The sequence below is a fragment of the Copadichromis virginalis genome, linkage group LG5, assembly GCF_057382275.1.
Source record: "Copadichromis virginalis isolate Kocher_CV1m ecotype Utaka linkage group LG5, C_Virginalis_male_GT1.1, whole genome shotgun sequence".
NCBI classification, from domain to species: Eukaryota; Metazoa; Chordata; class Actinopteri; order Cichliformes; family Cichlidae; genus Copadichromis; species Copadichromis virginalis.
Genome location: NC_140622.1, coordinates 34,132,895 through 34,152,905, shown reverse-complemented (window position 1 = coordinate 34,152,905; position 20,011 = coordinate 34,132,895). Strand labels below are relative to the sequence as shown.

General features: G+C 39.4%; 1 protein-coding gene across 1 annotated transcript in view; it reads right to left on the bottom strand.

Annotated features, from left to right (window-relative positions):
- LOC146710164 (metabotropic glutamate receptor 4-like) overlaps positions 1–20,011 on the bottom strand; it is a 171,537-nt gene that overhangs the window by 52,157 nt on the left and 99,369 nt on the right. The window lies entirely within an intron of this gene.

The window sequence follows — 20,011 nt, the reverse complement described above, 5'->3', positions numbered from 1 at the left end:
ATAGTCAATAAAAAAAAGTTTATCTAAATTTATTGAAATATACAGTTTCACTTTTACCTGAACACTGTTGCTACCAGACAGAACGAACACTGAGATTACATGTTACTGTACAAAAAACTGCAACATCTGAAAATCAAAAACAACCTCTGTCAGGTAAGGTAGCGTGAGAGTCTACCAGTACTTTACACACTTTTAAATAATTCCCACTGAAAATTAAATAATGCTCATTCATGGACAAAACAGGTTTTTGTGTGCTGTTAATGCTTGTTAACAATAAAGCTTACTGTGTGTGCTATTCTTCTTCAAACTGTTTTGTTCAAGACTTATAAGGTATAAATGTTCTTAAGTCTGTTTAAGGTATGCTGAAAGCCTGAACCTCAGAGTTTATGCACCAAATGAACAAGGTAATGTTTGTTCATTGTAATGCATACAAAGGACCTTTATGCGACGGGACAGCTTTGCAGCTCTGATTTGTTTTCTGCCATGTTAGGTCCGGCCATGCTGGTTAGCATGACAGCACAAAACACTGGCACAAAAGGCTTTTTTTGAAAGCTTTGTTTCTCCACCGCTGCAGGCATGTTGTGAAGGTTGTGGTTATGTTGGCCTATCCGGTCTCTGTAATAAAACACTGAAATATTATAGGAAGTATGTTCTTTACCCATTAGACAAAGCAGAGTTAGAGAACCTACAAAAGGAAAAAAAATACACTTTGAGTCCTTGCAAAGGCAACAGAGAAAGAGGATGCTGACATGTGTTTTATGCCACTCAAGTGAGTTTTCCTGGGCTTCTCCAACAGGATTTCTTGGGTGAAATTTAGAGCGCCTCAGAGTGCCATGTTTGTCTGAACGATTGTTTCTGAGCTTCCTGCAGCTCTACGGACAGCAGGGACACTGCCAGAGGATTGCTTTGCACATACTTTACACTGTTTATCGTACACAGAAACACAATGTTTAGAAGCCAGAAAGAGTGAGCGGGTCATAACTACTTAAACAACTGCAAAAGCAGTGTGTCTTATTTTTTAACTGTCACAAGTTGCTCTCCAAACTAGTAAAAATGAGAGTACTAGAATGCCGAATGAGTCTTATTTTTACTACACCTACATATATTTAGTTAAGGTGTGTGCACTTTGTAAAAGTCTATGGCCTAGACTCCTGCCATTTGGTGGTCTTCTGCTCTGATGCCCAGCCTAATGACGGGGCAGCTAAACCTGTCCCCATTTAGCTGTCTAAAAAAGTTTTGAAGTCTGAGACAGAGTCCCTGTGTTGGATGAAACTGTCTCCTCCTTCCTCACCTGTCAGTGAACCTCATTAAGTTTGAGAAGGTCAGACAAATCCTGGCTCAGTCCTCAGACATGCAAAGATTTAAAATGTTGTCAGCAAAAAACCTGCAGGGAATGGCATATAAAGAAGCTCCAAAAGGGATAACAGCATCAGCCAATGATCAGCAGTGATATGCTGTCTTTTCCTAATTTAATTTATTTTTTTCTTTTACAGCACAACTTGGAGCACATATATGTACTTGTATTGGTACTTCTTAAATAAGTGTTCATAAAACTTTTCAGTATAAAAACAGAAATAAGGCAGCAGGATAACTCAATCCTGTAAAAACACAACCAAGCAGAGCTGTTTTTACTTGTGAGTCTCCCCTGTGCGTCATCATTTTATACATCCCACATCAACATGTAAGGGAAACAGAAAGGAAAAGAAAGGAAAGGAAAAGTCAATATTAAACACTTTAATTAGATATTGAGCCAAAGCATGCCACTAGCAGACCATCAGTGCATTTTGACATTGATTGTTCATTCTTCCACCATCTGGTGTTTTGATGATGGGGGTGAGGACGTTCTCTGGCACAAAGGTGTTGAAGATCTAGTGATTAGCAAGGGCACAGCATGTGAATCATCATCACACCATTTAGTTATCGCTCATAGCCTACGTGTTCGATTCTCATCCTGGAAGAGATCACTCCTGTTGCAGCAGAAATATTGCCTGAAACAGGTGAACACTCAGAACAACATTGCACTGTTTTTTCAATTACCCTTCCCACTAATGGTATCAGTGAATTCAAACCGTGTCCCATTTTTTTCAGCTTGCCAACTGTCTCTATAGCGCATTTCTTTATTTTATTTTTTTTGGCAAAATGTTGGTTTCACAGGTATTGCACATACCCTTTCGGGAAAATCCATTGGTCCAATAAAACACTACCCTGAAAACATTAAATGTCATACCTTTTGAATTTGTGCAAATATTTTGAATCAGTCAGACAGACTGACACATCTACAGCTTTTTTTTATTGCAGTGGTCCCTGGAAATATGCCATGCAGGGATATTTTTATGCATTTTTCATGCATTTAATGAAATGCCAAAAAAACCCTCACTTTATCCAAATGTTCTGTGAATTGATTTGTCACCAAAAGCAGTATGCTTAGAAGAGCAAAGACCAACAGCGATTTGGTGGAGGAAATATTCATTACGAGCATTCCATTTTTGATCCTAAAAGAGATGTTTAGCATGGATAAAAATAACACTTTAACTGTCTTAATGCTTCAGATCATCCTTTAGTTTATGGTAGATATGCTGCAGGATGTGTGTGTCTTGACTGCAGTCATGAGAGCATTTCATCACTTCAACCATTTATGTGTGATGACCCACTTGTCCATTTCACTCAAACAGGATCCATTATTGGTCATTCTGGACATTTAGCAAAATGGATGGGTTTAGATAACTGACAAGCATTCAAGGCGAGCATCTCTTTGCAGTTTCTCACCTGCCACAGCAGAGGACCACCGCAGTGCTATCCTAACAATGTCTTCACTTAAATTAATGGAAACTAATAGTGACAAATAGCTGCTGTGGTGTCAGGCCAACCACAGCCACGCAGTCGGTCTCTGTCACAATAACTGAGCCACCGTTTCTTACTTTTCTCTTTCTGTTTTTAGTTATAGTGAGATGCCTTCCAATGAACACAGACATGCGCAACATGCTGTTAGTGAGATAAACACAAATCTTCAAAGAAAATGTCAACAAAAAGTCAAGATATCAACAACCACAGCGTTTATTGCATTTGAACTATGTGAACACTGGATTCTATCATCACAAATCAGATTAAATCACAGCACCACAGAATGGACACTTCATGAACAAATAACCAGGAATTAGATTTATACTGCAGGGAGAGGCTATTTCTTCTTATTCTTTTTTTTTTTTAAATTGTAAAGAAGACATGCTAGGCTGTCAAAAGTGAAGTGATTTATGGATTTTAATGGCATAAATTCATCAGAAGACAAGTCAGGCAGTCAAGCTGCAGCTTTCTTTTCCTAATAATCTGACATCATTTACTATAGTATATGTTCACTTAGATATCTTGACTTTCCACATCATGAACAAGTGCAGCATTTTTTCTTATTCATTTATTTAATTTTATTTTCGGTGCTTATTATCTGTGCTTTCTAATATTTGCAGTCTTAGCTGACCAGATCACAAAGAGAAGAATGCATAAAAATCCCAGCTGTAATAAATCGCTACAATCAAAGTCATTATACTAATGACATAATCAAATTTACATTTAAAGATCAGGCCATTATAATGACTCCTGTTGGCTTGCTTGTTAAATCTGACAAGTTGTTTCTTCCAAGCAATTCTCTTGTACTAGGTTCTTTTCTTTTTTCACATCACAAGGTGTCATTCTGATAGGGAAAGAAAACAAGGAAAACATCTTCACTGTTTTGTCAATATATAGTGTCAAACTAAGGGAAAACATGTTGAAGATATATGACAAGCTAATTAACACGTAAAAATACAGATGGGCAATAGATGGAAATTAAAACTTAGTGAACACTATTATTATTAAACGTCTAACTCTTTTGGAGACAAATAGTATTGAGAAACACTCGTCATTTCCAGTGACGCGTGGTCACTGGTGTATTTTCAGTGTTTCTTCAAGTTTGATATGTGACCTACTATAATTTTTCAGCTATTTTTTTTATTCATTGTGTTACATGTTGTTAATATGACAAAGATCATTTAATTTCATTTGCTTTTAGTTTGTGAATTTGGTTTGATTTCCCAAAGTGACAGTAATAAATATTTTTTAGGACTCGCACTATGACGCTGCAGTTCTGTTCAGCCCTACGGGGTGTTTACTGTCTTTCAGCTCACTGTTTTTTTGTTTTGGTTTTTTTTTTTACATCCCACAGATTTAATGATTTGAGTGCCATCAGTTTTTTTTTTCTGTCTGCTAAGAGTTTGTATGTTAATGTTGATCCATCTGTGCTGAATGTGTAAACAGAAAACAGCTTGCTGCCAACTTTTAGAAACTGACAAAATGTTAGAGTTGTGTTTTAAGATTGTACATTTGGTCGCAAGCTAGAGGAACAAACTGAACTTTCAAATTTACCGTCATGTTTGATTTGCACGCTGTACTGACTTTATTTATCTTACAGTGCTATAAAATACGATAACAAATTCACAGGAAGCTTTCAATTACACTAATTGCCCTCTTTGTCAATGATAAGTTAATGATAACGATAGTCAGGTAGGTAATTTGTTTCTTGTGATGACCACTTGCACAACATACTACATGCATACATCCAATGTTCCCTCTAATTTTTCATGTGTCTGAGCGAACACACAAACTCCGTGAGCGGTCCCTTGGACCACAGTGAGCAACAGCAGATGTGTGCACTGTGGTCACGCCGGCATTGAATCCATCCAAGTTACATGGTTTATTAAAATTATCAAATTACAGCGTTTATGTTAGACTACTTTTAATTAACTGCTTTATCCCACTTACAATGAAAATTAAAAAAAAAAAATCTTGTTCATGACCTGTGTAGTATGTTAACACTATTGGAAGTAAAAATAACTTGAACTCCAATTTTGAAAACAAAACTTTCTTTTTTTTTTTATAAAGCTCTGACTTGTATTATGCGTCTGTGGTCTGGGAGAGAGTCCTGCAACTTTCTGTCTGCAAAATACAGTAAATAATGGCCAATGTTTGCCAATTAATTATATAGTTACTTCTTCAGAAAAGTAACTGAGTTATGCAAACAACAAAGTTTTTTTTGCAGCTGTCTACCTAAAAATGCAGCCAAGGCGTTTTTTAAATAAACATTTCAAACTATTTACAGAACAATCAGCTGTTCTGCATCAAATCTGATGCCACACAAATTATTTGTGCCACTCCAAAAAATAATTTCTGTCCACTATGAGATAAAGGAGAACAACAGCCTGATACCTGCAGGCCTGACAACAGGAGATGTATTACTCCTGCAACACCTGTAACACTCAGCAGTCGCCTCATTGTTCTGACACACACAACAAAACTATTGACTACACTACACACTAACACTAAATTTGCGCTAAACATCGCAAATCTCTCACATCTCAAAACACATCTTTCACATCTTTCCTAAACAACTAAATGCAATGTTGCCATATCATTTTTTGATTGGTCGACATGGTACATTTTTCGACCAATAGGAAAGGGTAGGGGTTATTTTGGTTTTGTTTTTGCTCACAGGCGGAGAATGCTTTCGAGCCTTTTCCTTATAAAACGCCATTTTTACCGTTTTTTCTGCAGTAAATATAAACAACGATAGTATTCAGGAAGGAAACCAAACATTGCAAATATTTTTTATCATAACTCTGGTTTTACGTGGCCGATCAACACAATTTAAAAACGGGTATAAAGTTCACACTTTCTCCGTCAATTGTTCCGACTGTCCTGCTCACATCTCCAATGGTTGTACACGTTGTCATTAAAGTGGCTTCACTCCACATCAGCCACGCCGCTTTGCTAGCTAAAACACCGGTGTCGGCACATAAGGACGCTGTCATAGCCTGTCAGCAACGTTGATTAGCTGCGTATATACGAATGTGAATCGCATTATTGGTTGGACTATGGGATAAGGTGGCATCGTTCTAATCCCATACGGGAGCAGCCAGTCACTGACTAACACTGCAAAACAGAATTGTTAACGTATTCATTTTAATTTCAATTCAGGTTAGATTTTTTTCTGTGCGCAACGCAGATTTTCTGTGCGGAGAGACCGTGCCAGTAGTGCGCAATTGCGCACGCCTGCAGCTTAGAGGGAACATTGCATACATCCCAAGCCAAGCCATTAACCATGTTACTTACTGTATGTAGTTTCAGATGTGTCAGATTTGTCATCACGACTACTTTGGATTGCTCAGGTATGCCTGTATAATCCAAACCCCAAGACTTTTTAAACACTTTTCTTACAACCATTTCTGGAAATTTCATCATTTTTCTTTGTCTGGTGCACAGTGACATACGGTGCTCGTAAGATTTTTTAGATTGTCTCAATATTTCAGTCTTGTACCTTTGATTTGAAGATTTCACAACAATAGCAGGTTTGGTTTTGTTATCCCTGCATGCAAGGGCGTAACAGGTAAACACTTTCTCTTTCTCTCAGCAAATATTATTACTGCTAGGAAATTGAAAAACTTGTTGACTTCCTAGAGTATGCATCTTCACCTGGTTGATCATCAACTGCAACTCTGGCATAGCTGCAAGGATTAGTATCTTGCCCAGGAATGATAATGTCATCAGAATGAGAAAATAGTTCCAACTCATCAATCCTTTAACCTCTAACTGTGGCCTTCAGGTCATGAACGTTTCAGCACCATTAGGCCCATGAGGTTAAGAATAACAACATTGTTTATAGTATAATTTAGTACAGTGATCTTGATGTTTTGGAGAAAAAAAAACTGTGAACGACAAAAATGTATTAAATCACCATCCTGCAACAACTAAGCCATCATTTGTGGAATTTCTGTATTTCCCATTTAAATCTAAGAGGTTCTGGCGCTTTTGGATTCTGACTGTAAAGAGTTAACTTGAAATTGTGTATATGTGCACAGCAACAGATTTGCTATTTTCACCAATTTACTGTATTAGACCTAATTGCTGTATTATCACAAACAGATTGCAAGTAATTGCCAGCATGCCCTAATTCAACTACAAACTGATAGCAGACTGATACCGTCTTATTCCCATTTTTTTGCCATCTTGATGCACCAAGATCATTTTGAAGACAGCGACTGACCGCGAGTGGTCACAAGCCTGTTCTTGATTTTCAGTGAACCATTTCAAGTCAATGAGATTACAAGTGCTTTGCACATCCTCACAATCGTTTTAGTAGCGTCACCAACCATTATTTTCCTAGTGTGATTGTAGCATAGTATATGCCCGTGAAGATTTTCTTTTTTTTTTTTAATTTCTAAATCATCAAGATCCGATGTTATTTAAGTATCCCCTTCAGTTTTTGAGTAGTATGTTTTGATGCTCAAAATGAGCAACTGCATATATGAATGAATGTCTACGATGGACTGCTCATTTATATAAACCGAGCCCTGATTGCAGACATTTACAAAAATTCTACATTTAACTCTGAAATGTATTTATTGTTATATGCATGAGAAAATAAAGGGAAAATACAGATTTAACTTGCAGCATGATGACTCTTCTATTTAATGTATGCCATTTTTTCTTAAAATAAAAAGACTACTGAGATGCAGACTCAACAAAGGACAAAATGTCACAATATTATCCTGCCTTTATTCTGCAGAAAACTGCACGGCTTTGTATTGTAATATTGTCGGCAGTGAACAACCACTGAAAAATCCAGGATTAATTTTTAAGGATAGACCTACATGAGCTGACAAAGGCTTTCTACTTAAACAGAATTTTTACATTAGCAACAGCCCATTTGCATGTCATGGCTTTTATGTATTAATCTGAGGTAAAACATACTGTAATTCCCTGCTTAAGTCACTACTTGTACAAACTGTGGTGAGCTTGCTAACCTTGCAGCAGTCCTATATAAAAAAAAAACAACTGCTTTTTAATTCTACTACAAACTCTCTCTTCCTGCTCTCTTCCCAAATTTGAATGCATTATGTAAAGAACTCTTTGTCAGTGAAGTTATTTCACAAAAATAAATCAGGTAGGACACAGACGTCCTCACAGTAAACATAGATAGCACTGAATCCCAAATAGTCATCAGACATTGCTGGATTAACGAGGAATAGAGAAAGTAATCTCACAGAGGTCAGCCCTGAATGGATTCATATTGTATGTAGACTTATGATATAACAGTTGCAGAAAAATACATTTAAAAAGACAAATGTGAACTTTTCACTATTATAATGTTCTCGAGAGCTGCACTGTGGTTTTACAAATGAAATGTGAAAAGCAGAAAAGTCAGAAAAGTTCAAGGAAGAGGGAACTGACAAAATATTCAAAGAAGAAAAGCAGATCCTGAGAAACACAGTTTGATGCTAGAAACTAACTCTGCTTGTGATGACTTTACCTTTCTGCTGCATTTACAATACAAAGGCAATTCTGCTGCATTTGCTGTTGGCATAGTTTGCATGAGGAGGTTGTTTTCATAGATATGTGCGATCCTGCCTGGGGCGTCTGTATCCAGTAAGGGTCCTAAGGCTAGACCCCCTATGCTAAGCAAGCCTACCGCAGACATGAGCGAGACAGATAAATATGAAGGCATGCCGGCTCGGACGTCGCCCGGATCAACAAGGTCCGCGTCAGGTGTTGAGGAACCAGGGCACCCTGACGAAAAGTGGGCTACTGGAACAAGAAGGCATCGGTGGGCAAGGGACGAAAACAGGGCGTTGTTGGAATGCTACTACGCAAGTAACCCCGGCGGAAGGGGCTACATGAATAGGATGAGGGACCTATGGATTCTTCGATACCCAACATCCACAATGACGGCGAAACAACTAGTAGCTCAGTGTTCCAACATTCGAAAGAAGGGACTGCTCTCACAGCTAGAGATTGACGAGGTACAACACAAATGCTACGGCAAGGAGGAGTCAGGACGCCAGGTCAGGGGGGAGATATCATCACCCCCACCCGAGATTGGGTACATAGCCCCAAGTGCGATAGGAGAAGGATCGTTGAGTGCGAGAGGAACTGACCTGAAAAATAGGATCATGGCCAAGCTTGAAACCTGGATCCCCCGTAGCCGGTTACCAAGATTACGTGAAGTACCCCCAGAAGGTCTGCTAGATGATGTTAATGCAGCACTACGGGCAATACCTACAACCACGATTACCGACACTAACAAGCTGATCTACAATACGGCAGCAGTGATCAGTGAGATGCTTGGCTACAAGTTGAACAGCCACAAGGGGCAGTACCCTCCATGGAGAAGGAGGCTAGAGGGCAAGATCAAAGTAGCACGGAGGGAGGTTAGCCAACTAACGGAGTTGCAGAAAGGTGCGACAAATAAGGTGCCTAAGAAATACAGCAAGTTGTCCATACCTGAGGCCTTGGAAACTGCCAAGCAAAGACTCACAGCCTTGGCCAGCCGCTTGAGGAGGTACACCAGAGAGATAGAAGGCAGGAGAATAAACCAGCTGTTCTCCACAGAACCAGCAAAGGTGTACTCTCAGTGGCAAGGGAACAATAAGAGAACAGCACCACCAAGGCTGGAGACGGAGCAATACTGGAAGAGCATATGGGAGAAGGATGCAACCCATAACGGCAATGCTCAGTGGCTAGAGGATCTGAGGGCAGACCACAGCGACCTCCCTGAACAGGGTCCAGTAACCATCACAGTGGCAGATATCCAAGAAAGGGTCTCCAGTATGAAGAGTTGGACAGCACCAGGGCCCGACATGGTTCACGCCTACTGGCTGAAGAAGCTGACTGCACTCCACGAGCGTCTGGCAGCACAAATGAACCAGCTGCTAGTTAACGAAAGACACCCGGAATGGCTAACTGAAGGCCGGACGGTCCTGATCCCCAAGGACCCCAAGAAGGGACCGGTCCCCTCCAACTACCGACCAATAACCTGCCTCAGTACTACATGGAAGCTCCTGTCAGGCATCATATCGGCTAAGATGAACAGGCACATGGGTCAATGAGCGGGACACAGAAAGGAATTGGCAAGAATACCAGAGGTGCAAAACACCAGCTACTGGTAGACAGAACAATCAGCCGAGACTGCAAGACCAGACTGACCAACCTGTGCACTGCCTGGATTGATTACAAGAAGGCCTATGACTCAATGCCCCACAGCTGGATACTGGAATGCCTAGAATTGTACAAGATCAATGGGACCCTAAGAGCCTTCATCAGGAACTCAATGGGGATGTGGCGTACAACACTAGAGGCCAACTCCAAGCCCATAGCACAAGTCACCATCAAGTGCGGGATCTACCAAGGAGATGCTCTGTCCCCACTGCTGTTCTGCATAGGCCTGAACCCCCTCAGTGAGATCATTAACAAGACTGGCTACGGATACCGACTACGGAACGGAGCAGTTGTCAGCCACCTCCTGTACATGGATGACATCAAGCTGTATGCCAAGAGTGAACGAGACATCGATTCACTGATCCACACTACCAGGCTATACAGCAATGACATTGGAATGTCGTTCGGACTGGAGAAGTGTAGTCGGATGGTAACAAAGAGAGGGAAGGTAGTCAGAACTGAGGGGATTGAACTACCAGAAGGCAACATTGCAGACATAGAGGACAGTTACAAGTACCTGGGGATCCCGCAGGCAAATGGGAACCATGAAGAGGCCGCTAGAAAGGCTGCAACCACCAAGTACCTGCAGAGGGTCAGGCAAGTCCTGAGGAGTCAGCTGAATGGTAAGAACAAGATCCGGGCCATCAACACGTACGCCCTGCCCGTGATCAGGTACCCTGCTGGGGTAATAAGCTGGCCAAAGGAGGAGATAGAAGCCACTGACATAAAGACAAGAAAGCTCCTGACCATGCATGGAGGGTTTCACCCCAAGTCCAGCACCCTGAGGCTGTACGCTAAGCGGAAGGAAGGGGGCCGGGGACTGGTGAGTGTCAGCACCACAGTCCAGGATGAGACAAGGAACATCCAAGAATACATTGGGAAGATGGCCCCAACTGACCGAGTGCTCAGTGAATACCTCAGGCAGCAGAAACCCAAGAATGAGGAGGGAGACGAGGAACCATCATGGAAGGACAGGCCCCTGCACGGTATGTACCACCGGCAGATAGAGGAGGTGGCTGATATCCAGAAATCCTACCAGTGGCTGGACAAAGCTGGACTGAAAGACAGCACAGAGGCACTAATCATGGCAGCACAAGAACAAGCTCTGAGTACAAGATCCATAGAGGCTGGGGTCTATCACACCAGGCAAGACCCCAGGTGCAGGCTGTGTAAAGATGCCCCAGAGACTATCCAGCACATAACAGCAGGGTGCAAGATGCTAGCAGGCAAGGCATACATGGAACGCCATAACCAAGTGGCCGGCATAGTGTACAGGAACATCTGTGCCGAGTATAACCTAGAAGTCCCGAGGTCAAAATGGGAGATGCCCCCAAGGGTGGTGGAGAATGACCGAGCTAAGATCCTGTGGGACTTCCAGATACAGACGGACAAAATGGTGGTGGCTAACCAACCGGACATAGTGGTGGTAGACAAACAGAAGAAGACGGCCGTAGTGATCGATGTAGCGGTTCCCAATGACAGCAATATCAGGAAGAAGGAACACGAGAAGCTGGAGAAATACCAAGGGCTCAGAGAAGAGCTCGAGAGGATGTGGAGGGTGAAGGTAACGGTGGTCCCCGTGGTAATCGGAGCACTAGGTGCGGTGACTCCCAAGCTAGGCGAGTGGCTCCAGCAGATCCCGGGAAAAACATCGGAGATCTCTGTCCAGAAGAGCGCAGTCCTGGGAACAGCTAAGATACTGCGCAGGACCCTCAAGCTCCCAGGCCTCTGGTAGAGGACCCGAGCTTGAAGGATAAACCGCCCGCAGGGGCGTGCTGGGTGTTTTTTTTTTTTTTATATATATATATATATATATATACACACACACACACATACATATATACATACATAGGAACACGAGAAGCTGAAGCTGGAGAAATACCAAGGGCTCAGAGAAGAGCTCGAGAGGATGTGGAGGGTGAAGGTAACGGTGGTCCCCGTGGTAATCGGAGCACTAGGTGCGGTGACTCCCAAGCTAGGCGAGCGGCTCCAGCAGATCCCGGGAACAACATCGGAGATCTCTGTCCAGAAGAGCGCAGTCCTGGGAACAGCTAAGATACTGCGCAGGACCCTCAAGCTTCCAGGCCTCTGGTAGAGGACCCGAGCTTGAAGGATAAACCGCCCGCAGGGGCGTGCTGGGTGTGTTATATATATATGGCCCACTGATGGGATTTGTTTTTCCAAAATGAATTTCCAAAACATTTTTTTCCAATGAATCTCCTACAACTGTGCCTGGTTGTATACTGTAATCTTTTATGATGGGCCCATGCTCAGTTCCTGTTCAATTAAACCAACAAAATACAATACTATTAGGTCTGAAAACACAATTTGTTGTTTTTCTGCTCTACTGAATTCCCAAATTGTACATCTATCCCCTGTTATTTGTTCACCACACATGTCTTTCTGTGTGTTTAGTCTGAGGAGCCACTCAAGGAAGTAATTAATGTGTGGAAAACACAATCTTGATTTCTTTTTTAAAGCTTTAGATGCTTTTGACTTTAAAGCGCTACTTCATTTTTATGCTTTTCAAGCATATCAAGCAAGTCTCAGACTTCAGTTTGAAATATTGTGTTAAAACAATTGAGAGCAAATACACCGCACCAGTCAAATACCAGTCTTGCACAAACAGAAATAACCACTTCCATTACAGTCAATGATGTGCAACATATACTGTAAAATGATATGCTGAAAGAGCAACATTTGATGGACAATGAAAGTAAAAATACTTGAAGAATAATTCAGAAACTGCAAGAGTTTGTATCTTTGAATTGAGCTACTGAGCTGTCTTTTATTTGGCTCTCTTCCTCCCTGAATCTGGTTCTCCTGGAGATTTCTTCCTATTAAAAGGGAGTTTTTCCTTCCCACTGTTGCCAAAATGCTTGCTCATAGGGGGTCATATGATTGTTGGTGTTTTCCCTGTTTTCTTCGTGTCATTGTAGGGTGTTTACCTTACAATACAAAGCATCTTGAGGCAACTGTTGTTGTAATTTGGCAGTACAGTAGAACCCCGGCTTATGAAGACCCCATTTAATGAAAAATTCAAGTTACGAAGGCACTTAACGGCAATATTTCTGCCCGTGGTACAGCAAAATGCCCGCGTAACAAAATAGATAAAATAGAAAATTTAAAAAATTAAATTCCATAATGTTATGTACATTTACACGTACGTATGCATGCATGCATATGTATGCTTTCTTCAACCCCAGCCACCTCCTCCTCCACCAAAAACTTCGTCTTCAGCCAGCATTGCCTCACTCAAAAGGCAATGGAAAAAGGTGCTTCGACTTACGAAAATTTTGACTTACGAAAGACCCTCTGGAACAAATAAATTTTGTAAGTCGGGGTTCCACTGTATATAAATAAAATTTAATTGAATTATATGTATTAGTAGGGTTACGCTAACCCATGCCACAAGGCAACCTCTGGTCTAGACTTTCACCAACGGTGAAGCTAGTGATTAGTTTTCTAGGAAGATCCAGGTAAAGCAAAAACATTTTTTTGAAAAAGGTGGAAATTTTACTAGTTTGAACTTTTTAAACTCTAACAATCTGATAATCAGCAACTACACTAAACACTGACATGCAACACACAGAAATGAACATGGTACAAGTGGAAAAACAGTTTTTAGTTTTATGGGCTTTATTTTTATACCACATATATCACACTATATAAAGTTGCAATCATCAGTGTTTATATTATGATATGTAAAGTGAAAAATATATTTTCAGATGCAAAACCAAGTGGTCTAGTTTGCAAGTGTATATCATTTTAGCATCTTAAGCTCATTATTCTGGTCTCATTTCACATTATTATTATTATTACTAAAAATGACTCTTGTATACACTTTAAAGGGGAATAGTTATTAAAATGTTATTACTTCCAATCTCATACTTTTATTCTTAGACGCCAACAGAAGTCTTTTATCATTTAAACATCAACATAGTCCTTTTATTTATGTTATTCTTGTCCTTAGCATATGCTCTGTCTCAAACGAGCTCATTTAACTCCTCTTAATTTAAGTCTACCCTTTAAATCAGCTTTCTTAGGATTGGCTGCCCTCCTAAACATAAAGATTGAAAGCATGAGGCTGACTGTGCTCACAGTCAGAGCCCGGTGCTTGAGCTCTCCAAACCTGAGCTTTCTGCTCACAGAGATTACCTGTCCATATGCTGTATTTATGCTAATTATTTTAATTTTTGGCTATGTTTAATTTAAGCATCCACCATTGTAAAATTATGCCTAAAAGTGAGAAAAGACATAATTGGTGTCCTTTAAAGCTAGTACACTGCTTCTCTTTACAGGAAAAGTAAATACACATTTTAAGTATCAAACTTTTAATTTGGTGCCTTTTTTAAAACTAATTGATGCTTTTACATATTTCACTGGTTTCTTTAAAAATTCTCAGTTTTAGTGAATTGCAGCTGTAGACAGACAGAAAAAAAACATTTCCTGAAATAAGTAATTTGCTGAAGCACAAAGGATGGGTGACAGCCAGCATCAGGCCTTTTGACAAGTAAGTGTGAAAATTGTTGAAGGCTAACAGAATAGCTGATGCTTTTAGTTTTGCACTTTATCGCTCATCAATGGCTATTTTAAAAAAAAGAAAAAGAAACAAACAAAAAACATAAAAATTACTTCCTGAAAAACAGAGTGAGTACAGTTAGTCAACACATTTTAAAACAATCTATTTTAGCACATATATATTTAATTTCAGATATCAAATATATCCTGAAAAGATTTTCAAATTTTTTCTTAATCCAGACATTTTGGCAAATATGTCCAGTTACAAGTGCATCAGAGAGAAAAAAAGAATAATTTCTTTCACCTCTGCCATTCTCACAAACAAAAAAAAAAAGAAAAAGATTTTAAAAAGTGTTCATATTGTGTTTTCAGCAGTACTGGCAGACAAACTATAGAAGAAGCGATTCTACAGAGATTACTGATTAAGTTAGTGGTGAGCCAAACCTGTCTATTTGAAAAGTTGACCTTTAGTTGGTATCGCCTCCATCAAGCTATTCACCATAATGCTTTTCAACATTAGAACACAGTGCCACAATGAATCATCCTTCAATGTTTGAGCAACACTGGATGGAGGTGGTGTCTGCCATATTACATTTAAGTTAAAAAAAATAATTATAGAGCTCTGCAATTCAGGCCAGCGAGTCTTCACCTCTGATATATCATCACAGATATCCCATCAACAGATGGATTGACACAGGCTTTTCACTAAGATCCCTCTTTCAATTGCAAGAAAAAGAAAAAAGAAGAAATGACAAGGCTGCATAATAGCCTGTATTTTATTTTTCACTTCTCTTCAAAAGTAAGGGCAGTGGTTTTAATCAAAACAATTGACTTCTGTCTGACCTCTTTCCTTTGAGTACAGTCCAGGAACGCCTTAGGCTGGGCTGAATCCACACCGTGCCATATGAAAAGGAGGCCTTTAGAATGTAGCCTACCTAATTGACTTTGTAATAGTGTCATAGTTCACTGCCACCAAATTGACTGAGTTTTCAAGCATGCTTTGGCTACAATGACCCCTGAAAAATGACAAAAGGGCCTCCCAGTGCAACTCCAAATTTATCACTAGCAACAAGAGGCTGACAATCTAAAACTGAACAGCAATGTGATTATTTACAATTGGTCATTTTGAGTAATTAGTTTAACATGTCGCATTTCCTCTCCACTAAATCTGCTTTGCTTAATGTTCTTTCATTTGGATATTTGACCTACTGGGGAAGATTAGAAGACATTAAAAGGCTATTTTAATACACTACTCTTTCAAATGTTAATAAATGACGTATTTTTGAGAATGCATATTGATGTATTTTGTGTAAAATCACACCACAGATTTTACTCAGATTTACTCAGATCAACAAAGTCTGTATCAGAGATATGGATAGGTTTAAAAAACAAAACTAATTCATAAAAAAAAAAAAAGAATGGTTATAGTATTTCCAATTACTGTATATAAAATCTCCAGGACTTTTAGAGAGACTCAAAATTAGAGAAAAGAACTGTATGTAGAATCATATGATTTTAGCATATTAGGTGTCACCACCAAGAATGTGATGTTATATTGGCCCGAGTTTTAGCAGGCATCTATTTTAAGCAAAATCATTCTGATTTATGGATATAATTTTGCCTGTCCTAGTTAGTGACTAGTGGGACGACACAGCAGAGCATTAGCATGAGGTGAAGAGAAAACAAGTTTTCAAATGAATACTTTTGAATATCAGATTTGTAAGGCCACACTGCAGAGAGTTCAATTTCAATATATAGTGCCAAATCACAACAGCTACCTCAAGGCTCCACAGAAAGCCAAAAGAATAATAAACATATTCTATTTTTTGTGGTTAAAAAAATGCACTCACTTTTTTTCTTTCATTCAAACTGAAACAGACAACTGGAATATTCCTCTCGTTCCTGTCTGGATAGCCTGGGCCTCTTACAGAGATTTTGTTTTTCACACCTTTGACCTGCACTGTGTAAAAAGAACTCCTGCTTACCTTCAAAAGGTGCTAATTAAATGGGGTGAGGGGGGATACAAGCACCATATGGAGGAGGCTCCTACTGCTTTAGAATTTTCACTTAACTGCTCTTTCTCTATGTTTCTATGGAAAGGATGTCATCTGACTGACAATGATTAGTTAACAGGTCTTCACAGCCCAGTGCTACTTTATAAATCAGCTGTACTGGATGACACATCACTCACTCACAAATCTGACTACGCTGGTTTGTCTTGTAAAATTGTGAATTACTTCACAGGAGAAAAGAGCAATTTGATGTTTAACTGAGAGCAAATTCAGAAACTATTTGTATACTTTTATGCTTAATATTTTATTGGTGCTATTGTAAGAGGTACTGTGAGTGTGAAGGAAGCTGCAATACTATGGGAAGCCTCTTATGAGAGAAATGCTAAGCCACCAGAAATGATACATAGCTGCTCCAAAGTTTTTTGCAACATAATTGACGTGCCACAAGCATAATTTCCCATCATTAGAGGAACCTGTTGCCTGGGAGCATAGGGGCTTTCGAGGAGGAAAATCCAAGCCCTTAAGCTGCCAGGCCTGAAAGATAACAGGGCTGCAGCAGCACAAATGCAGAGATTTGGGGGAATATGTGGACAACAAACAAACACATTTTGCAATTCATTATACTGGGTGGTAGAAATTGTATCAACCATTCTGTCACATATAATGAATGCAGACCTGGAGGAACACTGTCATATAAAATCTGCAAAGCAGTGAAAAATAAGTGCAACCTCAAGACTGATTTGTGGAGCAAAGTGTTTTTGAAATGGCCTAATAATAAGACCGGTCCATCTTTTCAAAAACTCTTCAATCCCAACTCCCATCAGCTTTTTGCTCTTCAAACTAGCTCCAAAACTGCTGGAGGAGATGAATAACCTCTGTTTATTTGCCATGATCACCTCCTTGTTAATTAAACACTGACAGAATAAAACAATGGGATCAGATGTTTTCATCTTCTAATTGACTGATTGATTTGCCTGCTTTTTATCACCCCATGAGAAGTTTTTTATGATGTAATGCCAAGACTGTTTCAGTTGATTTATAGAATGCTGCTTCAGCGGGTGCGCTGATGTGGGAAGGTGATATAAACATCATTTGTGAATTCATGTAGTACAAAAGTCTGCTGAGGAAACTGACAAAAAATATGAAAAAAAAAAATAGGCAAGTGTTTTGTTTTGCTAATTTGATGTTGCTGTGGAGTCCCTATAGAAAAGGCATAAATGTGGGCTGTAAAAAAAAAACTCGCACATTTTCAATATGTTTATAAATATCAACAATCTGAAGCTGCAAAAGACTGACTGCCCAGTGTGGGAGTTGTTTACAAGATTTTGTTGTTATTGTTGCTGGATCATGGAAGCATTGAGAGCTTTCAGCCTGGAGGATGAGCTATTGTTGAGGATTTTTCCATCCTATATATCTACTTCTGCCTTTGGGATAATCGTTGTTCATGAAATGAATTTTGCTAAGAATACTTTTTATTAAAGAGTTGTTTGTCATTTTTGGTTAGGACTCTGAGGAAGTTTCTGACAGAGGTTTATGATGTGAAGCAATAAACAGCTTAGTTTCTCTCCCTGGAGGCAAAAAGTATAAACATAAATTCTCTCAAACAAGTCTTTTGGTTTACATTATTGTTAAAGACTGTGGGATTTTCACATTAAAGGATGCTATTATAAACATTTTACACTCATATTTAATGTTTATTTTGATATGTTTGCTTGTTAAGTTCACAGCTGTTCAACAATGTTATTACAAGGTACCAGGTTAAGTGTTCATGAAATCGTGGAAATTGGTGTCCCCAAATGATCAAGTGGGACTGATGAATGAAAACTTACACTCTTAGCTACAACTGAAAGTGTGATTCAATCTCTGTAGGACGTCTTTTGAAAGTTGGACAGAAATTATCAATCAGATAAATATGGAATTAAACTTTAAAATACAACTAAAATAACAGAATAGTACACAGAGTAATTTTTAGAAGCTAGCAATGTTCTGCTTGGAGGGATTCTGTCTGGGAAGGTTGATTTAAATCTGCAGTTAACTGTTTCATTTTTTTTATTGCCCAAAATAATCTGACCCTTCTTTGCACTCCTTAAAATTATTCCATTATAGCAAAAACAACTCAATTGTTGGAAGATCTTCTCTAGTGAAATCCTCTAGATGCTGATCAGGACGTTCTGTGAAAACCTGATCCTCCTTTATCCTCGTCTATTGAAATGTTTTAGGATTTACAGTAACAATGTGTGGATACTAGGGAAAGCTGTTAAATGTGCCAGCAAGGAACTGAGCAGAACAGTAGATGTCAATTTTACCACAGAATACCCACAAACGCATGTTGGCAACTCCTTTACCCCAACGAGAAGAGCGCTTTAAAGTGATTGTGCCAGCAACAAAAGGGGACCTTTTACATTAAGAGTTTAACGTAGACAGTCTCTGAGAATTTTCTGGGTTATCCTGGATTACCAGCTCAGTGAGGGACGCTATTCAGGTCGCCAGTGATTACACTCAGACAGCCAGACTATTTTGATTTGTAGCCATGCTTGCAATGTTGTCTTAGGGATTGTAGGATGATCTAAAGGGTCAGTCAGTCAATCTAAAACTTGACACTTGTACTGACATATAATAAGATATGTGGAGATCTATGGCTAGTACTTTTTTTCTCTGCATTGTATTCAGATAATGAATCCTAAACAGTAGCTTTGTCATTCACTGGTTTTGTACTCAACTTTGAAGCTTTGAAGGAAAGAGGTCCAACATATGAACTTGAAACAGTGGATGAGGCTCAGCAGTGAATCTCAACCCTAATGGACAGTGTTGGACATCATTGCACCCACATCCCTAACTAACTAACTTTATTAAAAACAACAAACAGACAAACACTATTCAGAATTGCTATGTGATTTTAAAACGGGAAACTATGGGGATTGACACACAGTCTCAAGTGGCATCAAGAGGAACTGCAGTTTTTGCACAGTGGCTCATGATTTTTCTCCTGGCCACCAAATTTATACTGGATACTGAATACTAAAAGAAATTGTTTTGCTTTTTTTCTGAGCAGATTGGAGGTCAGATAAATACAAAGCAGTATTGTTTTTCCTCACAGCTCAGATGTGTAAAATTAATAGCCAAATGTTCAGCACTGGAAATAAGTATTACTCCTAAAATCCAATTTTAGGGCTGTTTTCAACTGAAGAACATCTTGGTCAGCTGAAATAACCCCCCCTTTAGCCAAATTGATTGCAGAGTTCACTCCACCTTCCTTTCTATTGCTGTTTTTTGTTGTTGTTATTGCTGTTGTTGTTGTTGTTTGCTTGTTTGTTTTAGATCAGCAATTTTTTAAAAAAGAGTATTTGCAGCACATGGAGATACTTTTACCTTGGTTCTCTTGAGCTGAAATAATATGAAACTTGGAGTGGATCAGCAGCTGACCTGCTCATTTGTTTCCAAATTTAACAAAATAGACA